The sequence below is a fragment of the Cherax quadricarinatus genome, chromosome 28 (genome assembly GCF_038502225.1).
Source record: "Cherax quadricarinatus isolate ZL_2023a chromosome 28, ASM3850222v1, whole genome shotgun sequence".
In the NCBI taxonomy this organism is placed as follows: Eukaryota; Metazoa; Arthropoda; class Malacostraca; order Decapoda; family Parastacidae; genus Cherax; species Cherax quadricarinatus.
This window is the reverse complement of record NC_091319.1, coordinates 15,411,453-15,426,528: the sequence shown is the minus strand read 5'-3', so window position 1 is coordinate 15,426,528 and position 15,076 is coordinate 15,411,453. Positions and strand designations below refer to the sequence as shown.

The 15,076-nt window shown below is 43.8% G+C and overlaps 1 protein-coding gene and 1 long non-coding RNA gene across 4 annotated transcripts in view; both read left to right on the top strand.

Annotated features, from left to right (window-relative positions):
* LOC128693337 (ligand of Numb protein X 2) overlaps nt 1-15,076 on the top strand; it is a 581,167-nt gene that overhangs the window by 244,054 nt on the left and 322,037 nt on the right. The window lies entirely within an intron of this gene.
* LOC138853323 (uncharacterized) lies at nt 6,406-9,945 on the top strand. Its single transcript, XR_011392532.1, has 2 exons — nt 6,406-8,012; nt 8,132-9,945. It is a non-coding gene; the product is annotated as an uncharacterized lncRNA (long non-coding RNA).

The following is a 15,076-nucleotide window of genomic DNA, read 5'->3' as shown; positions in this document are numbered from 1 at the left end:
CGAGTTTCCTGATTCCTGGCATTCAAGGCTCGGTCATACCTATTCTCGAGACTGTATATGGGATTTGCTTCTACAACCTTTTGGTCTAGTGTGGTTAACCTACTATCCCAGGACTGAAAAAGTACTGTACTGTCTAAATCTCTTATCTGCGTCTTTAGTTGCCATCTACGTTCCTTGGGTCTCTGTCTGTCTGTCTGTCTGTCTGTCTCTCTCTCTCTCTCTCTCTCTCTCTCTCTCTCTCTCTCTCTCTCTCTCTCTCTCTCTCTCTTTCATCTCTCTCTCTCATATTTCATAACCTGCCCTGTATACATGCAGATAGTTCCTGGTATCACCGTTCGTGCGGTTCGGTATCGCTTGAGAAATCCTGTTTGGCAGTGTGGTCAGCTAAGCTCTTCGTTCTAGTAACCCGAGTATTTTATATGTCATGAATTTGTTCCTTCTGATCCTCCGGGCTTCCAGGATTATTAGGTTATACTTCTTAAGTGTCTCCTTCGGTTTCGACACCACCCTCTTTGTCTTGTCGTGTTTTTTTCCTAAAACAGACGGGGGTTCCGTGGTGATGCTGCATACTCCAAGATTGCCAGTTTTTGGGTTACCTCATTAATTCGCGCTTATCAAGATTGACTAAATTAAGACACATGTGCAACAACTGGGTATCTTTATTGTCGACGTTTCACCATCCAGTGGCTTTATCAATACAAATTCCACGACATAACTTGAAGACAGTAGAACTATATACAGAAGACGAGGTAATCAGTCCGTCAACCTTGGAGTTGGTGCTCTTCGCACCAACTCCAAGGTTGAGGGACTGATTACCTCATCTTCTGTATATAGTTCTATTTTCAAGTTATGTCCTGGAATTTGTATTGATAAAGCCACTGGATGGTGAAACGTCGACAATAAAGATACCCAGTTGTTGCACATGTCTTAGTTTCATCTTTTCGGTATTGTATACCATTCTTGTACAAGATTGACCAAGTTTGCAGATTGTTTAAAAATACTTTAGTGGCTCTCCTTTGTCGAAGCAGCAGCCTCAGCCACAGAACCAGCAGCAGCAATAACAGCAGTAGCAACAACAGCTGCAATCCCCCCACCCCCCTCCCTCTACCCTCGCCGGAGCCCTGGCAACAAGGTACTGGTGACCATGATTGCACTTAGGAACGCTGTCTTGGCCCACCACCAGAACCTACTACATAGCTACACCTTGGTGCATACTTTCGCTGGTGTTTACGCCAAGATAACCTACCTTTTTTCTCGTAAGACTTCGTACCTGCTTATCCCATGATGACATACCTGCTTACTTACTGATTATTCACCTGCTTACCCATGATTACTTAACTGCTCAGCAAATCTACCTGCTATTCATGATTACCTACCAGCTTATTTTACATAACGTACCCGCTTATTCTTGATAATGCACCTGCTTACTCGGTGAATATCAATCTGTATACTCCACCGTTACCCCCTTCCCCTCCCCTTCCGTTACCATCAGCCCCTCTACCTCCCTTCCCTTCCTTCACCTGCCCATCCACTCCCTCTCAGTGTATCGTGTCGTCTACTCTGTTATCCTTGCCTTAACCATCTGACAGTAATTAACAATCCTATGCATATAACTTACGAATAACTATACATCCTCGACATCCCTATAATCCATTATACACCATTAACAATCCTACCATCCAATATACAACCTCATCAATAACCCTGCCATCCACATACACATTCATTAACAACTACCATCCACTACACAACCTCATTAGCACTATACACTCGCCCGTTTACAGACGTTGAGCCTTTTCTCCCGGGTTCTGTCTTAATCTTTACTCGAAACGTGTGAGTCGTGTGATTGTTTTTTTGCGTCATGAACTTCAGATTCGTGCGTGTAGTCGTGCACCAGCTCCCAGCCTGTTTCAGAGACCTTACTCACCATCCTCACACCGAAGATAGACTGAAGACCGTCTTCGTTTTATATTTCCTAGACTCATTTCCGTGCTGTGTTTCAGTTGACCTGCCCATTTCGTTTCAAAATTTTGTCACCAGTCTTATCAGTATGCCGTGAAAATGTTTTATAAGAATTAGTTCACAGTGTTTTCATAGCTCTTTCACTTTAACATTATTAAACATATTCATGAAATGTTTACTTCATATTCGTGAAATATATTATGAATTTTTCTTGACACTTGCGAGCTTGAATAAACATCGTTGTAGTGAGGCACCAAAAGTTACATATTTCTACACCTTATCGCTGCAAACATGCGGCTCTAGAAGAAATATGACGTCAGGTGATATTTGTGATGCCATGTAAATTGCACAAGGCGAGCAGTGCACCGGTGTTCTCCAGGGTTTGTTGTGAATGAGGGCAAACAATAAGCAGCCTCACACAATACCTGCTACCACACACGACACCACCTGTGTCTTCCTTCCTTCACTGCATCCACCCACTACCTGTGTCTTCCTTCACTGCACCTACCCACCACCTGTGTCTTTCTTCACTGCATCCACCCACCACCTGTGTCTTCATTCATTGCACCTATCCACCACCTGTGTGTTTCTTCACTACACTCACCCACCACCTGCGTCTTCCTCCACTACAACCACCCATCACCTGCGTCTTCCTCCACTACACTCACCCACCACCTGCGTCTTCCTCCACTACAACCACCCATCACCTGCGTCTTCCTCCACTACACTCACCCACCACCTGCGTCTTCCTCCACTACACCCACCCACCACCTGCGTCTTCCTCCACTACACTCACCCACCACCTGCGTCTTCCTCCACTACACCCACCCACCACCTGCATCTTCCTTCACTACACTCACCCACCTGTATCTTCCTTCACTACACTCACCCACCTGTATCTTCCTTCACTACACCCACCCACCACCTGCGTCTTCCTCCACTACACCCACCCACCACCTGCATCTTCCTTCACTACACCCACCCACTGCCTGCGTCTTCCTCCACTAAACCCACCCACCTGTATCTTCCTTCACTACACCCACCCACCACCTGCGTCTTCCTCCACTACACCCACCCACCACCTGTATCTTCCTTCACTACACCCACCCACCACCTGCGTCTTCCTCCACTACACCCACCCACCTGTATCTTCCTCCACTACACCCACCCACCTGTATCTTCCTCCACTACACCCACCCACCACCTGCGTCTTCCTCCACTACACCCACCCACCACCTGCGTCTTCCTCCACTACACCCACACACCTGTATCTTCCTTCACTGCACCCACCCACCACCTGCGTCTTCCTCCACTACACCCACCCACCACCTGCGTCTTCCTCCACTACACCCACCCACCTGTATCTTCCTCCACTACACCCACCCACCACCTGCGTCTTCCTCCACTACACCCACCCACCACCTGCGTCTTCCTCCACTACACCCACCCACCACCTGCGTCTTCCTCCACTACACCCACACACCTGTATCTTCCTTCACTGCACCCACCCACCACCTGCGTCTTCCTCCACTACACCCACACACCTGTATCTTCCTTCACTGCACCCACCCACCACCTGCGTCTTCCTCCACTACACCCACACACCTGTATCTTCCTCCACTACACCCACCCACCACCTGCGTCTTCCTCCACTACACCCACACACCTGTATCTTCCTCCACTACACCCACCCACCACCTGCGTCTTCCTCCACTACACCCACACACCTGTATCTTCCTCCACTACACCCACCCACCACCTGCGTCTTCCTCCACTACACCCACACACCTGTAACTTCCTCCACTACACCCACCCACCACCTGCGTCTTCCTCCACTACACCCACACACCTGTATCTTCCTCCACTACACCCACACACCACCTGCGTCTTCCTCCACTACACCCACCCACCACCTGCGTCTTCCTCCACTACACCCACCCACCACCTGCGTCTTCCTCCACTACACCCACCCACCACCTGCGTCTTCCTCCACTACACCCACACACCTGTAACTTCCTTCACTACACCCACCCACCACCTGCGTCTTCCTCCACTACACCCACACACCTGTATCTTCCTCCACTACACCCACACACCACCTGCGTCTTCCTCCACTACACCCACCCACCACCTGCGTCTTCCTCCACTACACCCACCCACCACCTGCGTCTTCCTCCACTACACCCACACACCTGTATCTTCCTCCACTACACCCACCCACCACCTGCATCTTCCTCCACTACACCCACACACCTGTAACTTCCTTCACTACACCCACCCACCACCTGCGTCTTCCTCCACTACACCCACACACCTGTATCTTCCTCCACTACACCCACACACCACCTGCGTCTTCCTCCACTACACCCACCCACCACCTGCGTCTTCCTCCACTACACCCACCCACCACCTGCGTCTTCCTCCACTACACCCACACACCTGTATCTTCCTCCACTACACCCACCCACCACCTGCGTCTTCCTCCACTACACCCACACACCTGTAACTTCCTTCACTACACCCACCCACCACCTGCGTCTTCCTCCACTACACCCACACACCTGTATCTTCCTCCACTACACCCACACACCACCTGCGTCTTCCTCCACTACACCCACCCACCACCTGCGTCTTCCTCCACTACACCCACCCACCACCTGCGTCTTCCTCCACTACACCCACACACGTCTTCCTCCACTACACCCACACACGTCTTCCTCCACTACACCCACACACGTCTTCCTCCACTACACCCACCATCTGTCATAACCCAGGATGATGGGTTCAGTGGTACTGGTACTATGGCGGGTGTGAGGCAACATTACTACCTTAGTCTTCTCACCTGGCTTCCAGCTTCAATTTATTAACGCTTCCTGTATATTTAAAAATGCTGTTTTCGTTATATTTCATGTTATTGAAGGCTTGGGTAGATTACATAAACTTATAACAATTTAAAATAAAGCTAGACATGTCTGGTCACGAGGTTGTCGAAAAAAAAAACAGAATACGTTCAAATCTGAACGATTATCACTTGGGCTGCCAAGAGCAGTGACTCGACCTCTACAAGAACAAGTGGGTGAAGGAGGGGAAGGAATAATACTGAAGCAGTGTCTCCTTGTCGTCGTCCTGTAAGAAGAATTTTAAACAATAAAAACACAATATTGGCTCACTCGCATAGACCTGCCGAGGTGAGCTGCAACTTGAGATGACGTGGTGCTCGAACCCTCATGATCAGATGGTACCTGCCAAAAAAGTTTTGTTTTGTTGGGTGATGGTGTTGATTGTGACGGTTCATGGTGGTGGTGGTGGTGGTGGTGGAGACGTGACACACAGCAGGGGTAGGTGGGGGCTTGTGGTGGTAATAATGGTTAGTAAGAGTGCTCTTTTTTATTAAACAAAATTAAATACGCTGTGTGTTCGGCTACACTATTCATTATGATAGTTAAATTGTAGAAGCAAAAACTAGCCATCCAGGGAGGTACTATCGATCTGTCACATGAGGGTAAAATGGAAGCCTGTTAAATGCTTTGCACTCTGACATGGTTGCTGATTATCTTTCAATTTCATGAACATTTAAAATGGCAGGTAAAGCTTACAAATTTCTACTCAGAATACATTCGATGTATCCTTACCTTTGTTTTAGTTTTTATTTGTTAATAGTTCCTAATTCTTTAACATTTTTTTCCAGTTCAAGAGACCTGGTCTGAAATTGAGTCGTTGGGAGGATAATCATAATATGCACTGACTAATATAAATTGTGTGTGGCTAGATGCAGCTCTAACTAGTAGACGTGGTGTAAATACAGGAATGTAGTGTGTAATAATGGGTAAATAGGTAAAATATTATGGGAGCGGGGTGCGGATGTATGGGGGTGGAGTGGTTGAGGGTTCGTGGTGGTAACGGGTATAGTGATGGATGGGGGTTGTGGAATGTGATTGAAAGGGACGCGTTTTAATGGGGGATGGAATAAAGGGGCATGTTAATAGGTCTTGTGAGGTGAGGGGGGAGTAGTGATGGAGGTGGGGAGTGGCACACAAATGTAAGAATATGTGGCTAGGGGAGTGGGCATGGGGATGTATGGTGGGGTATGAGGACCGGGGAAGGAGCGTGTTGATGGGTGACGACTGGGGGCGGGGTGGTAGTGGGCGTGGCACACAAAGACACGAGGATGTAGTCAGGTTGGACTACCCTTATGCGGGGCAGCGCATTCTAGAAACTGCGGGAAGGTGGCGCCAGATCTTGCGGGTTTTTAACCTCCAGTACGTGCAGGTATGTGCCAATTCTCCGGTCCCGCCCCCAAACACCGCCAGCGGCCGATCTCCTCTGGCACCCCGGCGAATCGTATTGACACTGGTGCCAGGCCGAATTTTTCCCCTTGGGTCGCTGGGTCGCCCACTTTGAGGAAGCGGGTATTGCCTATAAGAGGAGGAGAGGGACGTGGCGGACAACATTCGCTTGTGGACCTGCGAGCGGTAAAGGTGCACTTGAACAAGGAAGGAGAGGTACCTGCTGGTGCAACCTTGTGTTATAGTGGTGCACCAGGCATCGAATGGCAGAATTGGAAAACAAGAATCTCGTCTTCACGTATATCATCCTAGTGGTGTTCTTAGTGGTGCTTTATATGGTACTGGAGGGGCTCGTGTTCTAAGAACATGAGTTTGTAACCCTTACCCTCTCCAGACCCTTTCCCAACCCATCCTAGTGACATAATTTGATCACACTCCAGCGTATTCTGAGCCCAACTCCCCCCTCGGTGCGAAGCCTTCGTTCTCCATCATCCCTCGTCGCAGTAAAAGGGACCATAGGACCTCCCGATATCTGCATCCTCTCTCCACGGCCCAGACAAAGGAGCTCAGGACCTTCCACTGACCCAAAGTTTTTGCCCCAACTCTCCCGGATTGTTATGATGGAGCACAAGTCACTGGCCAGCACCTACATCATCCTACTCTCCTTTCTTGCCTTCCTCTACGTCGTCCTGGAGGTACTCTAGGATACCACACCAACTACAGCAAGCCTCAGTATTGAAAAGGTTAAATAAGCTGAAGCTTCAGTTGTCATAGAAGTATTAACAGCGTTCTAGAGTGAGAACTGGCAAGACTTCAACCCATATCTGACTGAAAATGGTTGTCTTTGAGAACCAACATCTTGCATATACATACGCAATTCTCTTGTCTTTCCTGGTGGTGCTTTATCTCTTCATGCAAGGCACCTTCCTGTAAGTGCATACTGCATTTTATATTTTAATATTACAAGTCAGTACTCGATAAGATGTCAGTCGGTGAACACCAGAACCTGGGTTATACCTATGCCATTCTTCTAGCTTTCCTAATTGTCCTTTACATCGTTTTGGACAGCGCCTTCTTTTAATCTTCTATATCTAACAAAAGTAAAGTTGACTTATTTTTTCTACAAGTTCCTGAAACTAGATCAATATGGATGAAAAAAGAAGCCTGTTTTGCACCTATCTCATCTTGGTAACATTCCTGGTGGCACTTTATGCTATCCTGGAAGGTGCAGTGTTCTGAGCTGAACTTGTTAATATATTTCTTCGAGGCTGTGTGAGTATACAAGTTTATCAGCTACATTATCGTCGACGGCTTCACCAGCTAAACACAAGTCTTCGTTTTCTACTTTAAATCTGAAGCCTCCAGCTTTGAAGATAAACTAAACTTCACAGATTATATAATATATACATAACGTGTCAGTAAGATTACCAGGAGCAACATGGAGACCCAAGTTTTTGGATGCACTTACGCTATTCTGCTGTGTTTCCTCTTGGTTGTTTACGCCATCTTCCAAGTCTGACCCGTGGCCAAGACAACATTACTCCACGAGCATCTCAAAAGCTCATCCTAGAGTACCCCTAGGTGCAGACCCTTGAATACGCTGGAGATCCTCGTCCTCCCTGCTTCTAAATCCTATTACCTCCTATCCCAAAATCTCCACTCCCACCTTCAGTCTTTAGGAGCGTACAAGATTTTTGAGAGAGATATCAGTCGGCGCTGTTACTCAGTTTGGATCATCGCCGCCTGTAGACATTATCAAAAGTGGTAATATGCATTTAAGTACACGTGCTTTACAATACTTGCTTTATATTTTGCCCATATTGCCTTAGTAATTTACGAGACCCATTTTTTTTACTGTAACATGAGTTTCTATTCGTACACAGCTCTCCATCTCTTGTCAGCGCCAAAGCGAGGAGCAAGTGAGATTATATAAAAGCAGGGAAGACAGTGACCATCGCGTTGAGCTCACCTTGAAGACAGACTCCAGCCACCACTCTCCACATAGTGGCCAGAATCAGTAACAACAAACCAACATTTGCTCTGCTGTGCGAAGTAACTAAGTCAACACAGTATTATCGCCCAACTTTTCCAGATAATCTTTGTCATTATTTAGTTTTCGGTATCCGACGTCAGTCATGGATTTGTACCTCCTGTCACCGGTATTCATGAAAAAGATGATGCGTCGACCTTCCGCCACAGTGGAAGGTGCTCCCGAAAGCGGCCAAGATAACACTGAACCTGAAGACACATCGAGGCTTCTGGGTCACCAAGATGATGATAACGTCAATGCTGATCCTGAGGCAGAAATGGAGGCGGCTATGGAAGCCTCTCGAAGGAGACGACGGTCTAGCCTGGACAGCTTGCTGCGCCAGCATGCCTACATTATTATCTGCGTCCTGTGTTACGCCTGTACATTCCTAGGACACAGGAGCTGAGCCCGCGCAGCTTGCACCACCACCTACATTGTCAAAATTATCTGCCCTTTATTTTTAGGATTTCTTTATTTTTTCATTTTTTTCAATATTAACATGCAAAAGTGCATGATTTCTTTAATGTTATTTTAGTAACTGCATATTGTACAATTTCTAAGAGCCTTTGGAGGTAATTAGAGATACATTTCTTTAATAGAGGTGAGAGCAAAACCATTGTTTATATTGCGTTGGCAGACATTGGTTTACTCACTGTGATTCCACAGAGAACGTCAGTGACAATAGATGTAGGGAGGAGGCATATGGTAAGACTTGAGTTACAGAAATAGACATTGTTGTTGTTTAGTTGGAAGATTGTTAATAAGTATTTATATCTACAGTAGAGTTAATAGCTTTAGTAGAGGCAAATATCGTGTATAAACTGTAGCATTATCTTCTGGAGCAGTGATGAACAGAATCGTGTTACCATCACTCAGAAAAGCAATAGACCTTCTCAGTCATGTAAATAGCCGGTCAGCTTTTAGCAGTCTCTAGAACTGTAGTAGATGTTGGTTCACTTCTAGCCTCCGTGTCTGACTTGTAAATAACCAGCGAGTACATAGTGTGTAATACTGTAACCCATGTGGCTTGAGACGGAGGTAGACAGGTGCCAGCACACACTTCCAGTGATCAGCTGGCTGCTGTGTGCTCGTTTCTGTAATACATTATTTAAATAGCAACTTTGCTCAAACCTCGTCTGTTTACAAGTTTCTAGTACTGACACTTCCTGTAAAGGAAAAAAAAAACCTCTCATTTTGTATAGACTGATGTATTACTGCACAATTATCTTTCAGCAAATTCTAACTTCAGTATCACATTCTTTGTAGCTTAGAAGAAGCAGAAATGAAATTATCAGCATTATCATTTGTTTTTGTTGTTAGCTTCAAGTTGCAGAATTTTAGGTTGAAAAAGCTGTATTATAAGCATTGTAACCATAATACAAAAACAGTACCTTTTTTTATGTACTGGCATTATCGTTTCTGGCGTTTATGGTTGGTTATTTTTACTAATTTGCATCCAAGCAAACATACCAGTAACTAGTTTAACGCAATTAGTATTCCATCAAGCAGTATGGTTCTTTTTTGTTTCACGTATATGCAAGTTATTGTTTATATCAAAATGTCAACTGTGTTAGATGACTCAAAATGAGTAACAAGGCTAGTGTGTGAATGGAAGTAGGTACATAATTTTTTTTATATCTATGCATTAAATAATAAATACTTTATTTTTCTCGAATTTTAGTATTCCCACATTGAAAAGCTAGAGTTCATTATTATTATTTTTATTATGGGCTCTTTCTATTTTTGTTCATAATATTTTTCTTGAATTTTTTACCAAGGAAGCTGTGATAACTAATGTTGAATTGGGTAAGTTCTTGAAATGGACCAACTAGAAAGTTGAATGACAGGAACGGTTTGGGACGGGAACATGCCACTGAGATTAGAGCATGTGATAGTCTACGGACGTACATGATCACTGAATGAATGCGATGGTTTCAAGTCGCATGAGATGGTGACAAGTCGCATATGTTAATGACAGGGCGCAGAATAATGACGTGTTATATTGGTAGTGACACCATGCAATAAATGACGATAGGCTGCATGGGATAAATGGAATAACACTAGGACGCACTCGAGTGTGGCAGTTGACACGTGACAATGGAACAAAGAACTTGGAAGGCGAAACAGTGAATGTAGATATATTTCATTGTAAGTGTTGTCCTTGACTCTGTAATATACAGTAGAAAATATGACGAAGGCAAAGCTTTCGCAGCGCTGCAAGCAAACATCATCCTCTTTGTACTACACTGATACTACAGCATTATGCAGATCAACGCGCTCAATGACACTACCAGATCACTGATAAATGTATCGCTGAGCATTGAGGCTAACACTTAAGTTTCAGGTTTGCTGAGAATAAGGTTTTCAGGTTCCAAAAAGGCTAAGGAAGAAAAAACTTTCGGAAGTAAGATAAGCTCAATACCATAGTCTTTCTGGAGAAAGAAGAGGGATGGAATAGTGACTAAATGAATGCAAAATTCCTACAAATACGTGATAAGAGTGTAGAAACAGTGATAAATCACAGAGAAATGGCATTAGAGAAATCTCCCCTAACTAATAGAACATAACAGCAGGGATAGAATTGGGCTGGAGATGATAGAGGGTACTTTCACCCCTACCAATATTTTTACCATTGCACTCCCAGTTCCGTCTTTTTGACAGCATTCATCTCCTCTTCTTTTTTTTTTCATTATTCCCTGCCACCAGTTACCATTACACCCCAACACTAATTTCTATCATTACCCATACCCTTCCCAACTACGATCAGGACATCCCTGTCACAACAGCTTTTGGGGCTGTTGACCAAGATAAAGAATTTGGGTAGAGGTCGTTTTGATAGGGACCTGCCTTGTATAGGCCGGTGGGCCTTCTGCAGTGTTCCTCCATTCTTATGTTCTTATGTTCTAAAAGACATTCCTGTTACTTCCATAACATCCCTGTCACCTTCATCTCTTCAGACTCTGTTCATATCATTGCATCAGTCACCCACACTGCATACCTTCATAAATACTTCCAACAACTGGACGAACGAAGTGGGTATCCACGCCTCCCTACACCACCTCAATACTCGACATTGTATTCCATCCATTTTGAGAGAGATACTCTTTGAATAAAGGGCCTAAGAATCCTCCTAGTCCTATGACTGCACGCACCAAACACCATTAACCTCAGTGATCAGGTCTGAGTCGTGGTGTGGGACCAGTCTGTACAGATGATTATAATAACAGAACCCCATCCCTCCCCACTCCCACACTTAGAAGGATTCGTCCCTATCAACCCCCACACTAAGCATAGACCACATGAACCAAAAATAAAAATGAAAGACGAAGAGAAGTGTGGTATACATATGTAGACAAAAAGACAAATGCTGTGAATTAAAAATAAGAATATTGGAAATGAAACTAGACATATCAGTAATGGAGACATATCAGTGGTACGTTAGGACCACAGAGAATAACATTGCAAAGAATGAAGAAAATATTGCCAAAACTACTGATTGTTCGATTTTCGTTTATAAAGAAATTTACTTGGAGAGAGAATCTAATGTAAGATCAGAACTGTGGGGAGAAAATAAAGGAAGTTCGCCAGAGATGAAAATGCCACAACAGTATGAAAAATCAAACCAGCAAGACTGCATCCTTTCATCACTCGAAGTGAAGCGGACATAGAGGAAATTAAATGTGAGGAACCTTATGGAGCCAGTGACCCAATGGTTCAAAGTTTTGATTAACTGATTAATGAAGAGATGGATAGAAGTAAAGATACGAAAAAATCAAACTACAGCAGAGGTAATTAATCAAGAATGAAAGTTCCTCATTGGAGTACAGTGGGGAAACAGGAGAGAGTACACAAAAATGACAAGGCCACTAAAAATATGTAAGGAAGCAACATACCGATTTGTAAAAACAATGAGGAAAGAGAATACCGAGTGCGGAGGACCCCTATGTTTACACGTGTAGCGAGTCAGTTGATAAGAGTAAAAGGACTTGCAAAAATGGAGGATGGAAAAAAAAAGCAGGGGACCAAGGAAGAGAACTAGAAATGGCTGTACAATGATAATAATAGTAGGAAGACAGTTAAAAAGTGATGCAACAGCTAAGAGACCAAAATGGAATTTTGGCTGATATGGGTGACTAATTAAAGACTAGACAATAAAACTTTTAGGAAAACAATTACAAAGGATGACAGGGAGGAGGTAGGTGCAGAGCTGAAGGTTGAGAGGTAGGTGCAAAGCTGAAGGTTGAGAGGTAGGTGCAGAACTGAAGGTTAAGAGAGGTGCTCACTGGAAAAAAAATAAAGATGCCAGGAAGATGGAGAAGGAGCGAGCAATAAGGCCTGGGGGAAGGAATAAAATAAAAGAAGAAGTGAAAATGTCTGTAATAAAAAAATTAGATACAACTTGCCATGTAAGATATAGGCATGGATATTGTAAGAGAGGATAGGAAACTTGTGACCCCATAGCAAGTATTTAAAAGAATTCATTGGAAACGGGGGAAACGCGAGTGCTCATCCCAAATATTATACAAGAGAGGTGAGTCAGTGGGTATAAACATGTCCTAGATTACTCACTGGATTAGATAGTAGATAAGGGCAAGTTGTTTGAGAGGAGCCGGGGGCTAAAAAAAAAACAGGTGAAGATACATTATATGAGCCACAGAGAGGCAAGGAAGATTATATATATATATATATATATATATATATATATATATATATATATATATATATATATATATATATATATATATATATATATATATATATATATAATGTATATGTCAGTTTAGTAAGTGGAACGAAATAAATGAAGTGGTGGAGGTGAACAAAAAAAAATCAGGAGTAGGTTGATGGAACCACGAAGTCCATCACTCGACAATTCTGGTCAGTAAGAATAATCGCAGCACTGTCCTACATAGTTGTAGCAACAACCTCATTACTCTACAAGACGGACGAATATACATTGTGTGCTGAAGGGAAGGAACGTTATGTGCACAGTGAAGAGCTGGTGAATGCTAGAGTGACTTCTCATCCATTTTTTTTTTCAGTCATAGAGCTGGCAAGGTTGGGGAAGGGATTGAGACAGCAGCGAAGAAATGTTGTGGGTTTATCGAAACAGATAGATAAGAAAGATTCAGTGGCCTGACCACTATACATTAGCTCTTTGAGTTTTTTCCACACATGGTCAAACATTGAAGGCTTCGTCCACTTTCCAAGGCTTGAACCTCTATTCTTCTTGGCAAGGGCCGCGAATATGACCACCCGACCACTTGCATAAAATTACATCAGTATATATAGAAAATCCAAACAGTTCCAAAGATTGCAAATTAAACAACATTTTTTTAAATTTTAGTACATGTTTTCCATCCACGTCTCCACTTGACGGATGATTCCTTCTTCGGAGTCTTCCTGAAAACAGTTAGGACGAGCCGTGGCAAAAATATACGGATTTTTAAAATGCTTATCTGCCTTTTTTTCTGCGTTTAACTCTTTAGAATTAGTCTGTCCGTCCCTGTAACTTACAGGACTTACAACACTTGTCTGTAAATAACAAAAAAAAAGGCACAATACCGTGACTGGAACGATACACAAATAACCCGCACATAAAAGAGAGAAGCTTACGACGTCTGTTAGGCATGTGGTAGAGGTGACCAGTTCACACAGGTCACTCTACCATTACTTACTTCTAAATAGTGGAAAAAGATGCAAATGCAGTATAATGGTATCCTTTTTTGATAAATAAAGTCCACGTCATGAGATAAAGGCCGTCAATAAAAAGTCGCAGTAAACTGCATGTTTCTCTCTCCATCGCGTCGGTATTTTATACCATTTCCTTCAATGTCCAGATGGTGAAGAAAGTTATTATTTTTGCTCCCTGTGTGTGCTTCCATACCAGAGAGAAAAAATTCTATATTTATAATTGCAAAACTTGACAAGAGTGGTTTAAGAAGTTCGCCGAGCAAGAGCAGAGTTAATTTTAAGGAGTATGAATCACACATGACTGAGTCATACCTGACTGAGTCATACCTCACCGTATCATACCTCACTGAATCACGCCTCACTGAATCATACCTCACTGAAACACACTTCACAGAATCACACCTCACTGAATCATACCATGGCATCACATCACATTAACATCATTGACACCAAGGCAATGACAAAGACGGATCTGGGTTACTTTTGTTATTGTCTAAGTTGGAGTTCTGTGTGAATGTGTTTTATTTTTGGCGCATTAACGAACAATTAAATATCTTGTTGGATGACGCTAACATTCATTTCCCGAGAGGCGAGTATGTCCCCGGGAACCATCGACAGGCGCCGCTATCTACCAAAAAAAAAAAAATGCTATATAAGCTAATTTTTTCATGTGGATTCTCATCACTGGCTAAACCAGCGATTGGTATTTGTCTGGGCTCATTAACGAGACTAAAAGCAATACTTCCACCCTTAAGGAAACTCGTAAATAAATACAACCAAACCTACGAGATGCTCATTGGTTCTCAACAGGTAGACTACCCCTAGACAGTCTGTGTCCTGGAGTCAAGGACAGAACTTTGTAAGTCGCCATAGTCGTTTTTTTTTTCAGATTAATTAACAGGTCATCAAATGTGTAGCAACACCCTCGTCAGAATATTTTTCTTGGAAATTAATAAGCAGATTTAACCTGGTACGACCTTGTCCACCTGATTGTTCTTCATGATCCCTAGCTAGCTAGCTAGCCAGCCAGCCAGCCAGCCAGCCAGCCAGCTAGCCTTCCAACTGGCTGATTCATACATACTTGGAGCTTTGTACCACACAATAT